At 41.5% G+C, this 15414-nt stretch overlaps 1 non-coding gene across 1 annotated transcript; it reads right to left on the bottom strand.

The window, feature by feature from the left end:
• Positions 1–545: 545 nt before the first annotated feature.
• LOC122068923 lies at positions 546–652 on the bottom strand. Its single transcript, XR_006137296.1, has one exon. It is a non-coding gene; the product is annotated as a small nucleolar RNA R71 (small nucleolar RNA).
• Positions 653–15414: the final 14762 nt, after the last annotated feature.

The following is a 15414-nucleotide window of genomic DNA, read 5'->3' on the forward strand; positions in this document are numbered from 1 at the left end:
TTTTGCTATCCATTCTTTTGTGCTTGTCTTACTTTAGTTGTGGGTAGTTTTTCTGTTGCATGAGTGTTAAGTGGGTACGTAATACTAAGAATCGGTTAGAAAGAAGAGATCCAACAAATAGTGACCCTATACATTTGCTCTCTTTAAAACCTTTCAATATGGGAGACCAACAGCAAAACCCTTCACCTAAGTCTCTGAAAGATAGGTTCTACCCTGCTAGAACAGCCCAACCTTCCTACATAATTCTACCACAAGCCCAGGGCAACAATTTTGAACTCAAATCTCAATACATCACTATGTTGCCCCACTTCCATGGGTTGACCTCTGAGGATGCATACCTATTTCTAAGGGAATTTGAAGAGGCATGTGTTCTAATTAAGATCCAACAGCTTTCTGATGATGCTGTTAAGCTTAGGTTTATCACTTTTGCATTGAAAGACCAAGCTAAGAAGTGGTTGTATGGATTACCCACAAATTCCATAACCTCATGGGAACAGTTCACAGTTGTCTTCCTTAAGAAGTTTTTCCCAACTCACAAGACCAATAAGCTTAGAAGTGATATCCTTCAGTTTAGGCAAAAGCCTAGTGAGTCATTTTCCAAACTTATGGAGAGATTCAAGGATCTACTCCAAGAATGCCCTCACCATGGCCGAGACCTATGGCATTTATGTCAAATAATTTATGAGGGTATTGATTACCCAACTAAACAAATGATAGAGTCTATGTGCCCTGAGGGATTCACATCCTTTACAGATGAAGGAAAGGCATGGGAATTCTTACTTGACTTAGCTGACAAAACCCGTGAGTGGGAATCAACCCAAGAGAGTGAAAGAACCATAGGAGGAAAAGGATATTTTGTGGATGGGATAGTAGCCAAGGAAGCCCATTTGGATAGCCTAATCAAGAGGATTGAGGCTATTGTTCCTAGAGAGCCATCATCAGTCAATTTGGTAAAGATTTGTGCTTGGTGCCAATCCTCTGGACATGTCATAGAAGAATGCCCCAACACCTCTAGTGGCACTTCTAATGATAGTGTTAATACGTTATACTAGAATAATCCATATAGTAACACCTACAATCCATGATGGAGAAATCACCCAAATTTCTCTTGGAATCAGGGCAACCAAGCAGGACCTTCCAATTTCTATAATCAAGGTCAACCTGGACCCCAAAGGCCTCCCTTTGCACAACAATCTTTTTCCCAAAATACTTTTCCTAGGTCAAATGTAGGACCTCAGGCGAGTTTTCCTAGGGCCCCTCTCCTATCATCTTATCAGCAACCCCCTGGGTTTACCAACACTGGAGAGGCAAGTAGAATTAGTGACTTGGAAAAAAATATGGCCCTCCTCATGACAAGCCATCAAAATCTTACGAGAGAACTTACCCAAGTTGTCTCAATTATGCGTGAGAGGGAGAAGAAAACTTTACCCAGTCAACCAGAGCCTAACCCTAGGCATCATCAACCTGTTAGTTCATAAGGACCAAGTAATGCACCACTGAATATAGTACAAGGTCAGACCCAACAAGGGCCCTCTAACCAATGTAATGTTGTTTATGCCCTTAGGAGTGGTAGAGAGTACCTACAGAGCGTTCCTAAATCTTCCTCATCTATTACTCATGTTAACTCTCCTTCAGTTGAGGACACAAGTGTGCCTCTTGTTCCAGGTTCGTCTGATGAACCTAAAGATTTTTCTGAAACTAAAGATGATTTGGTTGAGGAAACTAAAAATGATTCTTCTAAACAGGGACAAATCCCTAACAGTCCTTATGTTCATCCTATTTCATTTCCTAATCGCTTGGTAAACAAAAAGAAGACTGCTACCATGGATAAAATTTTAGAAGTTTTCAAAAAGGTAGAAGTGAACATCCCTCTTTTGTATGCCATATCCCAGATCCCCGCCTATGCAAAGGTACTAAAAGATTTGTGTACTCACAAACGTATCACTAGTGTGGCCAAAAAGGCGTTCTTAGCAGGTAACATTAGTTCCATAAGTACTCAGCCTATAGCAGCCAAGTATAAGGATCCAGGGAGCCCTACCATATCTTGTGTCATAGGCAACACCTATATTGAGCATACCTTACTTGACCTTGGTGCAAGTGTGAATCTTTTACCTTACCATGTGTACAAGCAATTAGGATTAGGAGAATTGAAAGCCACTGGAACTACTCTTCAGTTGGCAGATAGGTCTGTTAAGATTCCTAAAGGGATGGTTGAGGATGTCTTACTAAAGGTGGAGGAATTTATTTTCCCTGTTGATTTCATTGTGTAAGATACTAAGCCCGTCTCAACCAAGGATGAGATCCCAATAATTTTAGGAATACCATTCTTGGCTACCAATAATGCATTAATCAATTGCCGGAATGGTTTTCTAAGATTATCTTTTGGTAACCAAACTGTTGAGTTTACCATGTTTAGGATTGGCAAGCAACCACATATAGAAGAACAGATCAATATGCTTGAGGATTTTCTGGATTTTTCTGATGATTTAGTTACCAACTTTGATATTGATTTTGATTCAGAATTCCAAGAGTGTATGGATGAGTTGGATGATGATAGTGAAAATTTCTTTTCTGAAGTCTTGAGTCTTCACACACTTGTGGAGCCCTTAGGACCCCTTTCCAATTCCATACCCAAACCTTCCATAGTTGAGCCCCCTAAGCTAGATCTTAAGGAGTTGCCATCTAATTTGAGGTATGCTTTCCTAGGGCCTGACCAGACTCTTCCTGTAATAATTTCTTCAAATTTGACTTCTAGCTAGGAAGAGGAGTTACTTAAAGTGTTAAAAGATAATAAGGAAGCCCTAGGTTGGACCATGGCTGATATCAAGGGTATAAGCCCTTCCATTGTGCAACATCATATACATCTTATGGAGGATTCCAAACCATCCACGGAACCCCAAAGAAGAGCTAACCCAGTGATGTTGGAAGCCATTAAGAAAGAGATCCTAAAGTGCTTGGATCATGGAATAATTTATCTTATTTCTGACAGCCAATGGGTAAGCCCAGTTCACGTAGTGCCTAAGAAGTCTGGGGTGACTGTAGTTCCCAATACCAATAATGAACTAATTCCAACCCGTGTCCAATCAGGGTGGAGAGTGTGCATAGACTACAGGAAGTTAAATGCAACAACCTGGAAGGACCACTTCCCATTGCCATTCATTGACCAGATGTTAGAGAGGTTAACTGGACATGAATACTATTGCTTTCTTGATGGATATTCCGGCTATAACCAAATCCCAATTGCTTTAGAGGACCAACATAAGACCACTTTTACATGCCCATATGGAACATTTGCTTACAGGCGTATGCCCTTTGGGCTTTGCAATGCCTCTGCTACGTTCCAACGATGCATGATGAGCATTTTTTTTGACATGGTCGAAAAATTCTTGGAAGTATTTATGGATGACTTTTCAGTTCATGGAAATTCCTATTCTGAATGTCTTCATCATCTTTCCCTAGTTTTGAAAAGGTGCATATCTAAGAATTTGGTTTTGAATTGGGAGAAATGCCATTTATGGTTAAATCTGGTATTGTTTTAGGCCATGTAATATCCAAGGAGGGAATTAAGGTAGATAGAGCCAAAGTGGATTTAATTGATAATTTACCACATCCTCAATCTATTGAGGATGTTCGGTCTTTTCTAGGGCATGCAGGCTTCTACAGAAGGTTTATTAAGAACTTTAGTCAGTTAGCCCGACCTCTCACCTCATTACTTGTCAAAGATCAGACTTTTGAGTTTTCCAAAGAGTGCCTAGAATCCTTCAAGCGACTTAAGAAGGAGTTGACCAATGCACCCATTGTTCAACCACCTGTTTGGACTGAACCTTTTGAACTGATGTGTGATGCTTCAGATTTTACCATAGGAGCAGTTTTAGGTCAAAAGATTAATAAGTTGCCCACTGTCATTTACTATGCTAGTAGAACCTTAAATGATGCACAACTCAATTATACAACCACTGAAAAAGAATTTTTAGCTGTTGTGTTTGCATTAGAAAAGTTTTGGTCTTACTTAGTTGGTTCACATGTGGTAGTGTATACTGATCATTCTGCCCTCAGATACCTAGTTCAGAAGAAGGATGCCAAAGCCCATCTCATTAGGTGGGTTTTACTTTTGCAAGAGTTTGATTTAGAAATTAGGGATAAGAAAGGAGTTGAAAACCTAGTTGTAGACCATTTATCCCGGATTCCCAATTCCTTGACTGTTGATTCTCCAGTCAACGAGAACTTTCCAGATGAACAATTATTTACAATGTCCAGTGAACCATGGTTTGCTGACATTGTCAACTTCTTAGTTTTAGGTGTGACTCCGGATCACTGGTCCACCCAAGATAAGTATAGGTTTCATTCCCAAGTTAAGCACTTTTTTTGGGATAATCCTTATTTATTTAAGATATGTCCGGATCAGGTTATCCGACAATGTGTTCCTGATCATGAGCAACATTACATTCTCTCTTTTTGTCATGATCATGCACGTGGTGGACACTTTGGACCTAAGAAGACTGCCGCAAAGGTTCTCCAATGCGGATTTTATTGGCCCACTCTTTTTAGAGATGCTTTTGATTTTTGCAAGGCTTGCCCTGCCTGTCAGTCTTTTGGCCATATCAATAAAAGGAACATGATGCCCCTCAACCCTATTTTGGTAGTTGAGATCTTTGATGTATGGGGCATCGATTTTATGGGACCATTCCCTAATTTCTTTGGGAATTTGTACATACTTTTGGCCGTTGATTATGTTTCTAAATGGATAGAGGCCATACCTTGTAAATCTAATGACCACAAAGTGGTGGTCCAGTTTCTCAAAGAGAACATTTTTTCCCGCTTTGGTGCACCACGTGCAATAATTAGTGATAGGGGTACTCATTTTTGTAATCGGCCTTTTGAGGCCTTAATGAAAAAGTATGGGGTCACTCATAAGTTATCTACCCCTTATCACCCCCAAACTAGTGACCAAGTGGAGGTGTCTAATAGGCAGACCAAACAAATCTTGGAGAAAACTGTTAATCCCAATCATAAGGATTGGTCCCTTAGGCTCATTGACGCCTTGTGGGCCCATCGTACTGCATTCAAGACTGACCTTGGCTAGTCTCCCTACCGTTTGGTGTATGGGAAAGCTTGTCACTTACCAGTTGAGTTGGAGCATAAGGCCTTTTGGGCCATCAAGAAGCTCAACTTTGATTTGTCTGATGCGGGAATTCACCGTAGGCTCCAACTATCTGAGTTGGAGGAACTTAGGAATGATGCTTATGAAAGTTCTAGGATTTACAAGGAAAAGACTAAAGCTTTCCATGATAAGCACATTCTGCGCAAATCTTTTACAATTGGTGATAAGGTCTTATTGTACAACTCTCGATTACATCTTTTTCCTGGTAAAATTAGATCCCGATGGGATGGCCCGTTTATTGTCCATAATGTATATCCCCATGGGGTTGTGGAGATTCTGAATCTAGGAATAGGGGTAATTTCGAAGGTTAATGGTTAGCGTTTGAAGCCATTCCTCGAGTTTCCTACTACTAGTAGTGAAGAGGTCATGGATCTCCATGAACCTCTTTACACTGATGACTAACTTTTAATCAGGTATGACCCCCTTGCATTGTCTTTGCTTTTAATTCTTTCCATGCATTGAGGACATTGCATGACTTAAGTGTGGGGGAGGGAAACTAGTTTTTGTTTTTTTTTTCACTTTGTTTTGTTTGTTTTTCTTTTTATTTTTGAGCTTGCTAAGGATGAAGTCCTACTTTGGCTTTTGGCTAATGATCAGACCATTCGGATGCTTGATGTATGGAAATAAAAGTTTTGACGAAGGTACCCATTTTGAACGTATAAAACCCTATTGAGAAGAAAGAAACAAGCATGTGTCTTGAGATGGGACTTTCTTTTGAAAAATAAGAGACCCCTGTTTTATGATGATGGACCATATGTAAGTCTGTGGGTTCCTTATACTTTTGATTTGGAGTTGAGACCTTCTTTTTAATTTGGCATGGGTTGACAAATGCATAATTTTAAATGAAATGTGAAATGTGGTATAAAGAAGAATAAGAGTTGATTCCCTTGGAACTAGACATGGCATTGCGCCTCAGGAAGCGTGGTGTCTTGATCGAAATTCCTTGGGAAGAAACTTCTGAAGTAACTCTAGCATCACTGCCTTTGTGGACATATGCAAAAAGCGAAGCTACATAGTAACTTGGGTGTCTGGTGTTTGCTCCACCATGTCATTCAGGCCAAAAGTAGTGGAGTAGAATAGAGTTTATTAAGCAGAAAAAAAAAAAGAGAAAAAAAAATGTGCAAATGTCATTATTGCTTGGTAACATGTTTGGTCAAAAACACTCCAACGCCTTAGTCATTGGTTTCCTATTTCTTCACAAGTGGTTTTGCCTTAAGATAATGATGTTTTGGAAGAGACGAGGTGAGTTCCAAATTAAGAAATATGCTAGTGCCTGGAATTGATAAAGGGTAATAAAAGTTCAAGTGTGGGGGTCCCTTGTAAGAGAAATTATCTTTGCTCCGGATTGGTATGAGCTTTACCTTTAGCCAAAGTTGGGATTTGTTTATTCTGAATTTTGGGTGTATATTCACTGCAAACACCCACGAGACACAACTCGTCCACTGGGGGTGACCTAGGGGTTTAAAGGCTTATTGCACATGCTAAGTGCAACCGTGATTCCTACGAAAGTGAGTTAGGTTTTTTTGTCTTTATTCTTTTTCTTTTTATTTTTCTCGAGGACTAGCAAAGTCTAAGTGTGGGGGAATTCTGATGAGCACATTTATGTGTGAAATATAGAGTAGGAAAGCATGCATTTTACATATTTAGAATGGAGCTACCTTGGGTTTTACTCTCTTTTTGCAGGTTTTATATTTTCAAGGCCTTAAGGACTATCGGGCACTATATCTTTAATTTTACACGTAAAGAGGTCCTATTTCTTTTCATGGTTACGAAGAGGATGAAATTCTGAGCAAGATGGACATGTTCAATTAAAAATACACATTCGTTTGGTCACTCGTACAAATGATTATTCTTTTTGGGCCAGAAAAAGAATAATGGATCAGAACTGAACCGAGATGCAGAACCAGCCCATTTGCAATTGTCCCAGAGGTACAAGGAATACTCCAAATGCCAACAAGAATTGATGGACCACATCCTTAAGTGATTAAAGATTTGTTTTTGGTAACAACAACTACCTAGCGTAGTTGGTGAGCTATGGTGTACAAAATTCCCTTGCTCACCAAGAGGTCTCAAGTTCAAATCTTATGGTTGTTTTTTTTTTAGAGAATTTTGTTGAAGATTTTCTGCTTTTCACTCACTTAAAGCACTAAGGGCATGGAGGGGATTTCCACATCAAATTAGAAGCAAGTAAAATCGTGGAAGGGTTCCTGCGCAAGAAGAGAAGAAAAAAAAAGGAAAGAAAAAAAAAAGAGAAATAAAGATTGTCCAAATCTTCTCTCTCCTCCACATCATCACCCACCAAAAGATTGTCCAAATCACATAAAGCAAGAAGAAAATCGTCCCTTGGAGGGAGAAAAAGAAGAAAAATAAATTAGAAAAAAAAGGAAAGAAAATAAGCAAAAAAATTATAGGAAATTTCTCAAAGTTTATTTCTCTCTTCTCTCTCCTCCACCTTAGCACTTTTGGTCTCAAAAGATCTCACAATTAATTATGGGTTTCTCTCTTTTAGGAAAGAGAAAATTGTTACCCTACCTCTCCATTCCCTATAAATACAACTCATGTAAGAAGAGGGGAGACAATTCATTCTTCTTCTAGTTTTTTTTAGTTGCTCTCTCTTTCTCTTGCTCTCTCTTTAGTTTTAGTTCTTCTTTATCTTTTCTTTAATCACTTTTGTAATAGTTTTTTTTTTTATTTCAATTAATGCAAGCACTCTTTTATTTTTATTCAGCCCTTTTTGTTTATGATTTATGCAATTGAGTTGTAATTTCTTAAGTTATAGTTCTTGGCTTAGATCTAGGTGACAAGATCACGAGCCGTGGAGCAATTTTTTTTTCTCAAGTTCAAGCATTGATTCAAGTAAGTAGGCTCCTTCAGTAGTCTTCTCTCCCCCCTCTCATTCCCTCTTCTGACTACCCTTTCTTTCTTAATTTAGGATTTTTATTTTCAGTCGTTATAATATTTCTATCCCTTTCCCCCAAGGTTCTTGGCTAGTGTATGTGTTGGCTTTGCCCCTCCTAGCCATAGAACCATCAATTTATTGTTTTTATTTTAATTGTTTCCCTTTCCCTAAAGCCAAGTAGAGTAACCCTTGTAAGAGTGACTCTCTGGTCAAGTAGGGAAACTCATATTATGATGCATCCCTCGAGCTAAGTAGAGAAACCTACTTGTGAGTCTCTCTCTAACTTTATCCCCTTTCTTTTACTTTATTTTTATTTCAGCATTTTTTCCCCTTTATTATTTTTTTTATTGCGTGGGTTGTTTATTTTCAGTTATTTATTTATTTAATTTTAATTGCGTGGCTTGTGTCTTTAAATTCTTAGATGACGAATGGTTAGGGCGTTTTTTTAGATACATATGTTTAGGACGGTAATTAGAATTAGATCACAATCATTAATCAGTTCACTTTCGCATTATTAAAAGAAATAAAAAAATAAAGTGGCTGCTCTCCCTGTGTTTGACCCGTAGCTACACTGATCCGTACGCTTGCGGTTACATTTTAAATCTCAAACACCAACCCCATATAATACATGGCCCCACTTGCCATGCCACGTGGCCCCATCATGCTAGGCCGTGAACTGACCAGCCAGCCAGCAGGCCAGCCTCACATCCCGCGTGACCCCACGTACCATGCCATATGGCTCCATTGTGCCAGCCCGGGTGATGACCAACTAATCCAGTAGGCCAGCCTCAGATCCCGTGCAACCCTATATGCCATACCTTGTGCCCCTATTATGCTAACACGCATATAGTTGCCATGCCAGCATATGCCCCACATGCCATGTCATGCGCCCCTACGTGCCATGCCGCGCACCCCTGCCATGCCAGCCTGCGTCCCCACGTGCCATGCTGTGTGCCCCTGCCATGCCAGCCTATGCTCCCGCGTGCCATGTCGTGCACCCCTGCTATGTCAGCTTGCACCCCTGGGTGCCATACTGCACGCCTCCATCGTGTCAGCCCCGAGCACCCACTGCCTGCCAGCCCTCTTGCACCCATGCCTGCCGTGTGTCTTCCACCACGGCCAGTCCCCCGTATGCACCCATGCATGTCCCGAACACCCCTGCTTAGCCTTGTGTGGCGCCATCAATGGCCTGAATACGTGTTTCGCTGACCCGATGGGTGAAGCAATTTTCTCTTCACCCACTTGTGGCCCTTACCTTGTCCAGTTAGCATACCCAACTCCACAACCTCCCATTGGCCCAAAAAGGAACATTCTCACCTCATTGGCCTAAGAAAAAGACTCACTTTTCCTATTAGTTCAAAGAACTATCTCCCACCCCATTGGTCCAAATTCTCAAATTTTCATCCCCATTGGCTTAAGAGAACCACTTTTTTCTACCATTGGCCAAGGGAATTCCCTTTCTCTCCCCATTGGTTCAAGAATCCTATTAATAACCCCCCTCCCTTTGGTTTTTCACAACACAACACCACAACATCCAAGCCTCTAAGTTAGCATCCTAGAGAGAGAAGCTCTGCCCTCTCTCCACCCCTTCCCCCCTTGAGATTTTTCAAGTCTTCGGAGAGATCTTCATAAGATCCAAAGTGTTCTTTGGATCTTCAAAGTGTTCTTCGGGCCTTCGAAACTTCTCAATCATTTTCCTTCTTTATGTGAGATTTTACGTAGAAGAAATTCTCCCTTAGTCCCCCACCACCTCTTGGGGTTCTTCCAGTCATCAAGGAGATCTTAACAAGATCTGAAGTGTTCTTCGGGCCCTAGAAGTTCCTTAATCCTTAGATTAGCCTATCCCTAGTGGAAGCTCTACCGGAGTGCCACCTCAACCTAGCCCTCCCATTGCCTATCCCTAGTGGAAGCTCTACTGAAGTGCCACCTCAGCCTAGTCCTCTCATAGCCTATTCCCAGTGGAAGCTCTATCGAATCGACACCTTAGTAAAAATATAGAAGTAGCCCCTCCCTAGTGGAAGCTCTGCCGAATTGAAACCTTGGCCAAAAACCTGAACCTTTCCTAGCCAGAACCCTATCCAAATATCACCACAGTCAATATCACTCGAAAAAGGAAGTTGGAGGTTAAGACCATCTTCCCCTGGGCTAGGAGAATCCAAAAAACAGCTCATGCCGGCCCTAATCGGGGTCCCACCACTTTTCACCCGAAGTAGGGGTCAAGCACAGGTATAATTTCTTACCCAAATTAGCATAATGTAGACTTTATATTGACCTTGTTTTAATGTAATAATCATTTAAATTTAGTTAATGTACATATGTGTGATAACTTAGTCATGTATACGAAATAGGAATAATTGTGGAAAATGTTTGTTTTGAAGCATCTAGTAGGAAGACCAGTCAAACCGGGTAGATTGGGTGCCTAACACCTTCCCAATTCTACAACCAGACACTTACCCTAAATCTCTAGACCAAACCAACTTTTGGCCCCTCTTCCTAGGAATTAGCTTGGGTCCTAGGCCCATAATCCTAGGTGGCAACTCCAAACCCTTTTGCATGATCTCGATCCGCATATTGGACCATCATCAAATCCCCGTCTCAAATGATGAACTTTAAACTCTTGCGAAATAGGCCTCCTGCAGGGTAAGCACACAAGACACACCCCTCCCTTGAGAAAGAGAAAGAGAGGAGAGAAGACAGAATGGATGCAAGCCCTTTTACTCCCTCACAAAGGAGGAACGCAACATTTTTTCTGGCCGCTACCCTCATAGTGGCGACTCCACTGGGGGGAAATGTCAAGCTTCCAACACTAGATGCTACTATTAAATGCAAGAACATTTTCCACCACATCTATTTGAAAACATGTTTGTATTTGTACTCGCTAACCGCAGCATACATCGTGCTCGAAGTGAAATCATTTGGCGAGGGACTCCCTATCATGCCCGCTCCCTCAGGGAGGTCAGTGCATGTCATGAAGAGTACTCTGAGAGCAAATGGTAGCCACTTTCTGTATAAGGGTGTGAGGTATTGTTAAACAGCAAGGATGTTCATAATTGTCCCAACACCCTCGGGGAGGTTCATACACTTTATGACATTCTGAGATCGGAAAATGATATTCCCGCATTACGCTTTTGCACATAATCACTCACGGTTCCACCACCCCGTGGCCAGTTGCTTAACGTCATGTGTAGTCACGAGTAATAGGTAAGAAAGTCACCCCCTTGACCTCGTACCCATGGGTATATAAAAAGGATCACATATCATACGTATATAGATCCTGTCAAGCAAGCCTTGTCATTCTTATTGCATCCACCGGATACTAGCATTATGTAGGTAATAGATGAAGAACACTAGAAACGCCACAAGCTGATCTGCAGAATTTGCTTGTGGTCTTGAAAAAGAATTTTCCTATGATATATTCTAGTCATAAAGAAGTGCTCTCCTAAGTGGGTTTCGGATAAAAGGCGTCCTTACTCCTTAAAAGTGAAATATGGATGATTTGGCAGATGCGATCTGGGCTGATTTCTATCAAAGTCCTGCGAAATGCCGAATTATCTAAAAGACCCGAGGCAACTAGGAGGAAGGTCACCTAGTGGAATAAGATTAAGGAAAGCATGATTTTATTAGCAAAGAATGTATTAATAGGAGTACTTTGGTCAAGCCAATTATATGAACCTCCCACTTATGGCATTGAGTGGACTAGGGGCATCAACCCCTATGCACTCCCTACCATCAGGTGGACTAACTTTGGATGGATCATTGGTTGTTAATCTAGTGAATGTGTGAACAAAGGGGTTGGGAATACAAGAATCCTAAAATAAGTCACTTTTTGGTTCAGGCACAATTCCACACCTCAAGTATTCTCCAAGGTCCATTTGGACACGTTAAGGTAGTCGGTTGAGTCGATTAAGTCCAGTATCGTCTCTTCGAGATTGTCTACAACCAAGTGATTACAACCTAGTTCACATGGATCCACACCATCTTGAATCACCCAGGGAAGTATGGGTCCACCTCGTACAGACCTTGCAGATGGAAATGGCCGAGGTTAAGAGAGGGATAGCACAAATATTGCATGTACTCTAGAACCCTCCCAAGACTAAACTAGCACAAGCTACAGGAGAGTTGGATCAGAACGGACCTACAGGTCATCCCTGAAATTCTTCCCGAGTTAACTCAGGAGAACCAGAGCAAGTTAGGCCAACCGATCAAAGAGGATCTTCACCTACCTGTCCAAATGGTCAATGGGGGCCTATTCCAGGGTCCCTCCTCCTAGGGTAGTAATTGAAGATGAAGAAGAAGAGTTTGTGGTGTATGTCTTAATGGAACCTCCAGAAACTGAGAGAGAAAGAAAGTTAGGAAGCAATTGGAGAAATTGGAAAATATTCTCCGAATGGGGAAGAGTTCAAAAAGCCAAGCAGTGGATTCTAATGAAATAAGTTTCTTCTCCGGGGTAAGAATTCCTGAGAAATTCAAATGATAGACTGATAGGTTTGATGGATTAGGGGACCCCAAGGCTCATCTCAAAGTCTTCCTCAGCATCACCAAGTCATGGCAACTTGCGGACAACCAGATAGGACAAGCATTCATGTTAATCCTATTAGGACCAGCACTAAGGTGGCTCACCCAGTTGGAGTCTTCCTAAACCCAGAATTCAACAACGGTGGTGACAACCTTCACCAAGCAATACTCTTACAACACCGAAGTGGATGTGAAATGTCGGGAGCTTGAGATGTTGAGACAACAGCCTAGAGAAGGATTCACTGCCTTATTGATGAGGTTTAGGGATAAGGCCGCCAAGATTGTAGATTGGCCTTCAAAAGAAGAGTAAGTAGAAATGTTGATTGAAAACTTGTCAGTCTTATTATGATGTCCTTTACTATCAACATCTACAAACTTTGGATACCTTGATAGCCACTAGTACATGTGTGGAAAAAAGAATCCTAAGGGAAGCTTAGTATCAAGGATCCTCCCAAGATGCAAGTATAAACACTAGAGTTGGATGGGAAAAGGGTCCCGAGACCAATATGGTAGTTGTGGTTCAACAGTTAGTCTCACCTGTCACCTCTTCACAACCATTCATGATACAAGTAGATGCCCCTACTCAGAAGGCTTCTCGACCAAGGAGATAGTTTACTGATTTGAGAATGCCTATGACAATAGTGTATAAAAAGATAAAGAAACAAGGATTGCTAGGGAAAGTGGCTCCAAGGAGTAATCAGCAACCCTCCCCCAGCTTGGTATAGAGATCATGAATATTGTGCTTATCACACTCAAAAGGGGCACAACACTAAAAGATGCATTGGTCTCCAGCATGCAATCTAGGACTTAGTAGACAACGGGACCATTTAAGTCAAGGTGAAGCAATATCCTAATGTTAATACCAATCCTCTCCCGGATCATGGAACCATCAACATGTTGGCAACAATGAGTGACTGTCAAAATTGGGATTCTAAGTTCTATGATCCAACCCATTTTATTAGGGATGCCAAGAAATACCAAAAAGAGAGGCATGTTGAATGGCAAGAGAAGTTCCAGCTTGTGCAAAGGTTATCCCTTCCTCAAGAATTGGTAGGGCATATCTGTGGATTCGTTAAAGATGCTTGTCAAAAGGAGTGTGACTCCTTTCTAAGGACTGTTCACATGTATCAACTAGATAAGCACTTTTGTCATCCCATTCTCTATGACCGTGTGAACAACTTAGATGAAGAAGAAATAGAGAGTGATCCCAGTCAACTCATTGGGTCCCGAACTTGGAAGAATCACATGAATGCCCGTGCTTACAGGAGGGCCATGATTCAAAGGGCTAAGGTCATAAAGGCTCCTAAAAGACAAGGGTCACCAGAAGAAGGAAAAAAAATCAGACATACGCCATTCATCTGTCCTCATCAACAGAAGAATCTATCGCACCATACCTCCAACCTTCACCATATTACCAACCTCCACCATACCTTCAACCTTCACCATATTACCAACCTCCACCATATCATCAACCTTCACCACACCATTAAGGAGAAGGGACCTCATCATCTTATCACCCCCTATCTTCCTCACAATACCCCATTTCACTGTCACATCACCTTCATATCATCCCGCCTCATACAAGTCTCATTCTCTAGGTTCGGTGTACAACTCAAAAGAAGGATGGACGGATGGGTACAATTGCAAGGATATGCTTGCACTACTAGACTCCCCAAAGATGACCTCATAAATAGGATCTGTGAGTGCTTTAGGAGAAGGCTAGGATGGTGAACCCACTTCTCTAATTCAACCCACTACATCTCAAGAGGATAATCCAAAGATGATTTAAGAAGTCACAGATGAGCTCCTTGGAGCAATGATAGCATTGTCAGTGAGAGAACAAATCAAAGAGCATGCCTCCCTAATCCACATAGGGAGTTACACAAAGGATGATGATAAGGATGAGAGTGAAGATGAGAAGAATGGAGATGACTCTAGTTCTCAAGTTGATGATGAGTACCCAGATTGGGATGACTACCAGGTGTGAGGGTAGCGGCAGAAAGATGATATCTCACTTCCCCTTTTGGGAGGGAAAAGGATTTGCATCCCATCCTCTCTCCTCTCTCTCTTTCATGAAGGAGGGGTGTGTCGCGTGTCGTGTGTATTTACCCCGCGGGCCCCTGCACCACTATATTGCCACTTAGAGATAAGTGGAGGAATATTTCGTAAGAGTGTAAAATTTGTCACTTGAGACCCGGGTTTGATGATGGCCCAATACGGGGATCAGGATCATACAAAATGGGGGGTTTAGAGTCGCCACCTAGGGTTATGGGCCTAGGACCCTGGGGTGGGCCCGATTCTTAAGAAAGGGGCCCAATAATTGGTCTGGTCTAGAAATTTAGGTTAAGTGTCAGGTTGTAGAGTTGGGAAGGTGCTAGGCACCCAATCTACCCAGTTTGACTGGTCTTCCAACTAGATGCTTAAGAACAAATATTTTCCATGATTATTCCTATTCCACATACATGTCTAAGTTGTCACTCATATGTACAATTGAACTTAAATAACTATATACACTGGAACAAAGTCAATATAAAGTCTACATAATGATGATTCAGTTGAGAAACTATACTTGAACTTAACCCCTGTTTCAGATCAAGAGGGGTGGACCCCAGATTAGGACCGGCTCGAACTGTCTTTCGAATTCTCCTAGCTCAGGGGAAGATGATCTTGAACTCCAACTTCCTTTCTTGAGAGATGCTAACTATGATGATATTCGGATAAAGTTCTAGCTAGGAACGGTTACTTTCTGATTTGAATTAGGACAGAGCTTCGACTAGGGAAGGCTATTTTCAAATTTGGATTTGGATAGGGCTTTGGCTAAGGAAGGATATTTTTGGGC

The sequence above is a fragment of the Macadamia integrifolia genome, unplaced genomic scaffold (assembly GCF_013358625.1).
Source record: "Macadamia integrifolia cultivar HAES 741 unplaced genomic scaffold, SCU_Mint_v3 scaffold482, whole genome shotgun sequence".
Lineage (NCBI taxonomy): Eukaryota > Viridiplantae > Streptophyta > Magnoliopsida > Proteales > Proteaceae > Macadamia > Macadamia integrifolia.